Below are 9,425 nucleotides of genomic sequence, written 5' to 3' on the forward strand. Positions count from 1 at the left end.
CACCCCTCCCTCAACTCCCTCCCCTCCTCCCCTGCATGTGTGGGTCCATCCCTGTCTGACCTGCCTCCAGACCCCAGCTACAGCCACAGTCACAACCTGCAAGCCAAGGTCCTAACCCTGTCTGACGTGTGTGTGACAACACCTAAAACAGCTCTGTTGTCTCCCATGGTGTTTCAGAGGAGGACCTGCTGAGGTCTATAGCAGCAGACACAGGAGTGTCCAACAATCCCTCAACATCAGACAGTAGCTGCTACTCCCCCGGGAACACTTCTCTGTCCCACACGTAAGACCTGCCTGACCACTACACTCCAGACCTAAGCTCTAGACATACAGTATCTGGCCCTGACTATATGCTCCCAACATATTTCCTGCAATGAACATATGCTGTACCGTTTATATTTCTGGTTTTATTCTTGACATTGATCATCTAACTCTCTTCCTCTCCTCATTCTTGTAAACCCCATTACCCCTCTCTCCTGCCCTCCCTCCTTCAATCAAGCCCTCCCTCCCTTGCATTTGCAGTTCCTCCTCTGAGTCTGCCTTTCTCCAACCTCACCCACACCCATCCAGAGACACCTAACTCTCTGAGGCAACAAAGCCCACCCACAGGAGCTCTGGCCTGGGCGTGGGCACCAGGCCTTCCAGGTGTCCTGGAGCCAGCCAGTTTCCTAGACATCGAGGCAGACACTCAGGGAGCTCTCACTCGGCTGATACAGCTCAGAGGCCCCCCCAGGCTTCTGCATACGTACAGTAGCAGTCTGGACACACATACGCAATCAAGGGTTTTTCTTTATTTTTACTATTTTCTACATTGTAGAATAATAGTGAAGACATAAAAACTCTGAAAGTAGACATATGAAATCATGTAGTAACCAAAAAGTGTTCAATAAATAGTAGCCACCCTTTGCCTTGACCCTTTGCCACCCTCTTGGCATTCTCTCAACCAGCTTCACCTGGAATGCTTTTCCAACAGTCTTGAAGGAATTCCAACATATGCTGAGCACTTGTTGACTGCTTTTCCTTCCCTCTGCAGTCAAACTCATCCCAAACCATCTCAAATGGGTTGAGGTCGGGTGATTGTGGGGGCCAGGTCATCTGATGCAGCACTCCATCACTCTCCTTCTTGGTCAAATAGCCCGTACACAGCCTAGAGGTGTGTTGGATCATTGTTCTGTTGAAAAACAAATTATAGACCCACGAAGTGCAGACGATTGTCCCAGACCAGATGGGATGGCGTATCGCTGGAGAATGCTGTGGTAGCCATGCTGGTTAAGTGTGGCTTGAATTCTAAATAAATCACTGACAGTGTCACCAGCAAAGCACCCCCACAGAATCACACCTCCTCCTCCATGCTTCACGGTGGGAACCACACACGCAGAGATCATCCGTTCGCCTACTCTGCGTCTCAGAAAGACACGATGGTTGGAACCAAAAATCTCAAGTTTGGACTAATCAGTCCAACGGAATGATTTCCACTAGTCTAATGTCCATTGCTCGTGTTTCTTGGCCCAATCAAGCCTCTTTTTCTTATTGGTGTCCTTTAGTAGTGGTTTCTTTGCAGCAATTTGAACATGAAGGCCTGATTCATGCAGTCTCCTCTGAAGAGTTGATGTTGAGAGGTGTCTGTGACTTGAACTCTTTGAAGCATTTATTTGGGCTCCAATCTGAGGTGCAGTTAACTCTAATGAACTTATCCTCTGCAGCAGAGGTAACTCTGGGTCTTCCATTCCTGTGACGGTCCTCATGAGAGCCAGTTTCATCATAGCGCTTGATGGTTTTGCAATTGCACTTGAAGAAACTTCAAATGTTCTTGACATTTCTTGACTGACCTTCATGTCTTTCAGTTCATGATTCAGGCGCCGACAGAGATGGCCGCCTCGCTTCGCGTTCTAGGAAACTATGCAGTTTTTTGTTTTTTTACGTGTTATTTCTTACACTAGTACCCCAGGTCATCTTAGGTTTCATTACATACAGCCGAGAAGAACTACTGAATATAAGATCAGCGTCAACTCACCATCAGTACGACCAAGAATATGTTTTTCGCGATGCGGATCCTGTGTTCTGCCTTACAACCAGTGTAACGGAGTGGATTACATGCAGCGACCCAAAAAAACGATTTCAGAAAAAGAGGGAAACGAAGCGGTCTTCTGGTCAGACTCCGGAGACGGGCACATCGTGCACCACTCCCTAGCATTCTTCTCGCCAATGTCCAGTCTCTTGACAACAAGGTTGATGAAATCCGAGCAAGGGTAGCATTCCAGAGGGACATCAGAGACTGTAACGTTCTCTGCTTCACGGAAACATGGCTAACTGGAGAGACGCTATCCGAAGCGGTGCAGCCAGCGGGTTTCTCCACGCATCGCGCCGACAGAAACAAACATCTTTCTGGTAAGAAGAAGGGCGGGGGCGTATGCCTTATGACTAACGTGACATGGTGTGATGAAAGAAACATACAGGAACTCAAATCCTTCTGTTCACCTGATTTAGAATTCCTCACAATCAAATGTAGACCGCATTATCTACCAAGAGAATTCTCTTCGATTATAATCACAGCCGTATATATCCCCCCAAGCAGACACATCGATGGCTCTGAACGAACTTTATTTAACTCTCTGCAAACTGGAAACGATTTATCCGGAGGCTGCATTCATTGTAGCTGGGGATTTTAACAAGGCTAATCTGAAAACAAGACTCCCTAAATTGTATCAGCATATCGATTGCACAACCAGGGCTGGCAAAACCTTGGATCATTGCTATTCTAACTTCCGCGGCGCATATAAGGCCCTGCCCCGCCCTCCTTTCGGAAAAGCTGACCACGACTACATTTTGTTGATCCCTGCCTACAGACAGAAACTAAAACAAGAAGCTCCCACGCTGAGGTCTGTCCAACGCTGGTCCGACGAATCTGATTCCACACTCCAAGACTGCTTCCATCACGTGGACTGGGAGATGTTTCGTATTGCGTCAGACAACAACATTGACGAATACGCTGATTCGGTGTGCGAGTTCATTAGAACGTGCGTTGAAGATGTCGTTCCCATAGCCACGATTAAAACATTCCCAAACCAGAAACCGTGGATTGATGGCAGCATTCGCGTGAAACTGAAAGTGCGAACCACTGCTTTTAATCAGGGCAAGGTGACCGGAAACATGACCGAATACGAACAGTGTAGCTATTCCCTCCGCAAGGCAATCAAACAAGCTAAGCGTCAGTACAGAGACAAAGTAGAATCTCAATTCAACGGCTCAGACACAAGAGGTATGTGGCAGGGTCAACAGTCAATCACGGATTACAAAAAGAAAACCAGCCCCGTCACGGACCAGGATGTCTTGCTCCCAGGCAGACTAAATAACTTTTTGCCCGCTTTGAGGACAATACAGTGCCACTGACACGGCCTGCAACCAAAACATGCGGACTCTCCTTCACTGCAGCCGAGGTGAGTAAAACATTTAAACGTGTTAACCCTCGCAAGGCTGCAGGCCCAGACGGCATCCCCAGCCGCGCCCTCAGAGCATGCACAGACCAGCTGGCTGGTGTGTTTACGGACATATTCAATCAATCCCTATCCCAGTCTGCTGTTCCCACATGCTTCAAGAGGGCCACCATTGTTCCTGTTCCCAAGAAAGCTAAGGTAACTGAGCTAAATGACTACCGCCCCGTAGCACTCACTTCCGTCATCATGAAGTGTTTTGAGAGACTAGTCAAGGACCATATCACCTCCACCCTACCTGACACCCTAGACCCACTCCAATTTGCTTACCGCCCAAATAGGTCCACAGACGATGCAATCTCAACCACACTGCACACTGCCCTAACCCATCTGGACAAGAGGAATACCTATGTGAGAATGCTGTTCATCGACTACAGCTCGGCGGAGAAAACGGAGAAAATGTAATCTGGTTGATATTCCATTCCCTGCTCAATAAGGACGCATTGGAACGCAGAGCTTTCAAAATATGAGTCACTTCCCGGATTGGATTTTTTTCAGGCTTTCACCTGCAATATCAGTTCTGTTATACTCACAGACAATATTTTTACAGTTTTGGAAACTTCAGAGTGTTTTCTATCCTAAGCTGTCAATTATATGCATATTCTAGCATCTTGTCCTGACAAAATATCCCGTTTACTACGGGAACGTTATTTTTCCAAAAATGAAAATACTGCCCCCTAGTCACAAAAGGTTTTAAAGGCAATGCTATCAAATACACTCAATTAGTATGTAAACTTCTGACCCACTGGGAATGTGATGAAAGAAATAAAAGCTGAAATAAAAAATTCTCTCTACTATTATTCTGACATTTCACAATCTTAAAATAAAGTGGTGTATATATATTTGTTTTGCTGATCAATGAAGACATATGGCCACTTGGCCCAGAAGTAACGTTGTGTTTTGTGTTGAATGTCCATTATGTTTTCTATTTGAAACATATAGTGACATTCATCTTTAAATAATCACCAAGATATTTGTTAACATTGTGAATGTTGTCGTGAATGTGCCATGTTAGTTAATGAAATAATCCCTGGCTGATAGGTATCGTGTCCTAACAGAGAAACAGTAGCCTTAATAAGGCTGCCTAATCCTAAAGTAAACCGTCTGAGGGAAAAGTGTGCTGATAGGAGGGTATTTGCAAGTGGGGACCTTTACTTTATATCACTGAGTCTACACAAGTCATCTCATATCCTAGAGAGAAGTCTGGCAGGTTAGCCATTATATGATTAGAACTGGCACTTTTCAACAGTATACACACATTACTGTAATGTAGCCGTTGGAACCAACATACTGTACAGGTTATCGTCAGATTGACATTGTCTCGAGGTCGTCCATTATTTCACCATTACTTATCATGGCAGGTGGATACTCTCTTATCGAAGCGATAAAGCAACGCAGAGTTAGAACTGTGGACCGTCTGTATATAAGACAACACACACACACGTCTCAGATCACTCATCCACAGGCATCTACAGGTGAGTCTGGTTCCTCTCAAGGTCTCTACCTCGCTTGATTTGCGCTGAGCAAAAGAATTGCGATACATTGCGTTTGATGGGTTGATTGAGGAATTGCTTCTTTGCACAGGTGAACGAGTTCTACAGGTGACTGCTGAGGAGACCAGACATCACATCATGAAGTGGGCTATCGTTCTGTGTGCCGTGGTGGCACTCTCCGAATGCATCATCCAGTACGTTAATCATGCTATACCCCTGCTATACTCGTGTTACACTCGTGTTATACTCCTGTTATACTCCTGCTGTACTCCTGCTGTACTCCTGTTATACCACTGCTATACTCCTGTTATACTCCTGCTATACTCCTGTTATACTCCTGCTATACTCCTGTATACTCCTGCTATACTCCTGCTATACTCGTGTTATACTCCTGCTGTACTCCTGCTGTACTCCTGTTATACCACTGCTATACTCCTGTTATACTCCTGCTATACCCCTTTCATACTCCTGCTGTACTCCTGTTATACTCCTGCTGTAATCCTGCTATTCTCTTACTATTCTCCTACTATTATCCTGCTATACACCTGTTATACTCCTGCTATACACCTGTATTACTCCTGCTATACTCCTGTTATGCTCCTGCTCTACACCTGCTATACTCCTGCTATTCTCCTGCTATACTCCTGCTATACTCCTGCTATACTCCTGCTTAACCCCTGTTATTCTCCTGCTATACTCCTGCTATACCCTGCTATTCTACTGCTATACTCCTGCTATACCCTGCTATTCTCCTGCTATACCCCGCTATTCTCCTGCTATTCTCCTGCTTTACTTCTGCTATACTCTTACTATTCTCCTACTATTCTCCTGCTATACTCCTGCATTACTCCTGCTATACACCTGTTATACTCCTGCTATACACCTGTTATACTCCTGCTATACTCCTGTTATACTCCTGCTATACACCCGCTATACTCCTGCTATACCCCGCTATACTCCTGCTATTCTCCTGCTATACTCCTGCTATACTCCTGCTATACTCCTGCTATTCTCCTGCTATACTCCTGCTATTCTCCTGCTATTCTCCTGCTATACTCCTATAGTTACATTACGCAACAGATCAGAAGGCAGTGAAAAGTGTAATACCCCGAAATGAGTGAATGATTTGAATAGTCACACACAGTTGTTTAGCCTATGCTGCCATAACGTTTATTACAATGGTTTGACCAGAAGGTCTTGGACCTTTGACCAGAAACCTGCTGGACCTGAGCTGCTTGCCCAACCAGACTTTGTCCTCCTCCACAGGGTGCCGCTGATCAAGGGGAAGAGTGCCAGGGAGAGCCTGGAGGAGCAGGGTCTGTGGAATGAGTACAAAGGGAAGTTCCCTTTCAACCCCACCAGGTTTGACGACCAGAGCCTATATGTCTCCAATGAGCAGATGACCAACGACGCTGATGTAAGCATGAGAATGGATAGCACTTAACACGTTCCACTATGTAAGGCAGCAGAGATGGCTGAAGCACATCTTTTGGCCTCTTCTTCCTAAATTAATTATTGATCCACCAGGAAAACTTTAGTTTGAAATCAACAATTCGATTACTGATGACCGATAGGTATTCTGGTGTAATTCAGCTAATTCTTATAATATCATAGGGTAGGCTGAGGTATTTATTCATACAAATATTTAGTTCATTACTTGATCTTCTCTAGTTGGCGTACTTTGTAGGGGGAGGTATTTAATAATACAAATGATTATTTCATTATTTGATCTTCTCTAGTTAGCGTACTTTGGAGTGATCTCCATTGGAACTCCACCTCAGTCCTTCACTGTCATCTTTGACACTGGATCATCCAACCTGTGGATTCCCTCCGTCTACTGCAGCAGCGCAGCTTGCGGTTTGTAACACACACACACACAAACACACACACACACGCACAAACACACACACACACAAACACTCCCAGGCTAATCGTGTCTCCCCTCCTTCCAGCCAACCACAAAAGGTTCAACCCCAGTTTGTCCTCTACCTTCAAGAATGCTGGGAAGAGCCTGTCCATCCGATACGGTACTGGCAGTATGACTGGCTTCGAGGGCTTCGACACCGTTGTGGTAAGGAACAGAATTCATCACAACAACATGAGGAGTGGAAACATTGTGTAGGTTTCAGTACTATCTCAAATATGATCCTCCTCTTGCTGGTCCTCTGTAGGTGGGTGGGATCCCTGTGAAGAACCAGATCTTTGGGCTGAGTCAATCGGAGGCTCCCTTCATGGCTCATATGAAGGCTGATGGTATCCTGGGTCTGGCTTACCCCCGCCTGGCTGCCTCTCAGGCCACACCAGTCTTTGACAACATGATGACCCAGCATCTCGTCAACCAGGACATGTTCTCTGTCTACCTGACTCGGTGAGTGGTCAGAGGAGCCGTCAACCAGGGCATGTTCTCTGTCTCAACCAGGGCATGTTCTCTGTCTACCTGACTCGGTGAGTGGTCAGGGCATGTGGAGGGCATCTCTGTCTACCTGACTCGGTGAGTGGTCAGAGTGGAGGTCAGGGCTATTTCTGAAATGGAACCCTATTGCCTGTATAGTGCACTACTGTTGACCAGAGCCACATGGCTCCCACAAACCATCATGGCTTGGAAATATGAACTGACACAACTTCTCTCTCTCTCTCTCTCTCTCTCTCTCTCTCTCTCTCTCCCCCTCTCTCTCTCTCTCTCTCTCCCACCTCTCTCTCTCTCTCTCTCTCTCTCTCTCTCTCCCTCTCTCTCTCCCTCTCTCTCTCCCCTCTCTCCCTCTCTCTCTCTCTCTCTCTCTCTCTCTCTCTCTCTCCCTCTCTCTCTCTCCCCCCCTCTCTCTCTCCCTCTCTCTCTCCCTCTCTCTCTCTCTCTCTCTCTCTCTCTCTCCCACCTCTCTCTCTCCCCCTCTCTCCTCTCTCTCTCTCCCCCCTCTCTCTCCCCCAACCCCCCTCTCTCTCCCCTCACACTCCCCCTCTCTCTCTGTTGTTGTCGTCCATCTCCAGTAACTCTGCGGTAGGTAGCATGGTGACCTTCGGAGGCGTTGACACCAATCACTACTCCGGCCAGATCGCATGGATCCCCTGTCCTCTCAGATGTACTGGCAGATCACCGTCGACAGGTACTGTTGCAGTTCCAGTACGTTTTATAGGGTTATAAATGGTTATTAATGGGTTATATAATCCTATGTAACTGGTAGATGAAGTGGTTAAGTACAGATCTCAAGCAGCCATCTCTTCCTGATCCGTGTATATCTGTGTGTCCATTGCAGTGTGACTGTGAACGGCCAGATTGTGGCCTGTAACGGCGGCTGCCAGGCTATCGTGGACACCGGCACCTCTAATATTGTGGGACCTCAGGCCGACATCTCCAGCATGGCCCGTGCTGTGGGAGCCCACTCCGCCAACGGAGACGTAAGTCATGTGATATTGTTTTGGTGATGTGTCACAAAGAACCAGGCATAACGTTGTGTTAATGATGTGTTCCCATCACCACTACTGACATAACTCAACAAGAACCAGAAAAGAACTCACACAGTCTACCTCACAAAGCAAATGCTGTTTAATTCATCGTCTCTCTCTCCTCTCATACCTCTCTCTCTCCCTCTATTTGTCTCTCTTTTTTCAGAATGTGGTGAACTGTAACAACATCAACAACATGCCATCGATGGTCTTCCACATCCACGGACAGGCCTTCACTCTCCCAGCCTCCACCTACGTCCGCCAGGTGTGTGTGTGTGTGTGTGTCTGTGGTAGATCTTAGGTAGCCATGAAGTGATCGTAACATTGTTTTGACATGTTCTCTCTCTCTCTGCCACCCGTACAGTCCACCTACTATGGCTGCCGTACCGGTCTCCAGTCTAGTAGCTCCGACCTGTGGATTCTGGGTGACATCTTCATCCGACAGTACTATTCCATCTTCAGCAGAGCCCAGAACATGGTGGGTCTGGCCCTGGCTAGATAATCCAACACAGATCAACAATGGATCCCGTAACGCCATATGAACAACCAAATGAGGGTGTCTCTCCAGTGCAATCGTATCTATTCTAAAGCTAATTTGAGTAGTTTGTAATAGGAAGAGATACTGCTCTATGTCTAGAATTGTTATTAGTTCATTCAAAATAATACAATTGAGGTTTTGTCATGATAACGTGGTCTGATGATCTTTTTTGGTTCATTCATGCTATGATTATGAATAAAGTACGCACTGCATAATCAATCTGAAAACATAAAATACTATGTCTATGTATCTATTCACTTCCTTTCCTGTAGTACCACCATGTGGCCAATCATGTGACTACTCTATGGCCCCAAACTCTGTGCCAAAACTGGCAGAGTTGGTTGGAGAGTTGGACTTGCTCTGTCAAGCAAAAGCAGGCAACCACTTTACTGAGCCAGCCAGTCCTTTGACAATGACAAGGCACATTGGATTATGGATGTTAATACTCTCAAGGACACGGTC

The 9,425-nt window shown here is 46.4% G+C and overlaps 1 pseudogene; it reads left to right on the plus strand.

The window, feature by feature from the left end:
- Nucleotides 1-4,857: 4,857 nt before the first annotated feature.
- Nucleotides 4,858-9,110, plus strand: LOC121840696 (annotated as a pseudogene).
- The last annotated feature ends 315 nt before the right edge of the window (nt 9,111-9,425 follow it).

The sequence above is a fragment of the Oncorhynchus tshawytscha genome, linkage group LG24 (assembly GCF_018296145.1).
Source record: "Oncorhynchus tshawytscha isolate Ot180627B linkage group LG24, Otsh_v2.0, whole genome shotgun sequence".
Taxonomy (NCBI): domain Eukaryota; kingdom Metazoa; phylum Chordata; class Actinopteri; order Salmoniformes; family Salmonidae; genus Oncorhynchus; species Oncorhynchus tshawytscha.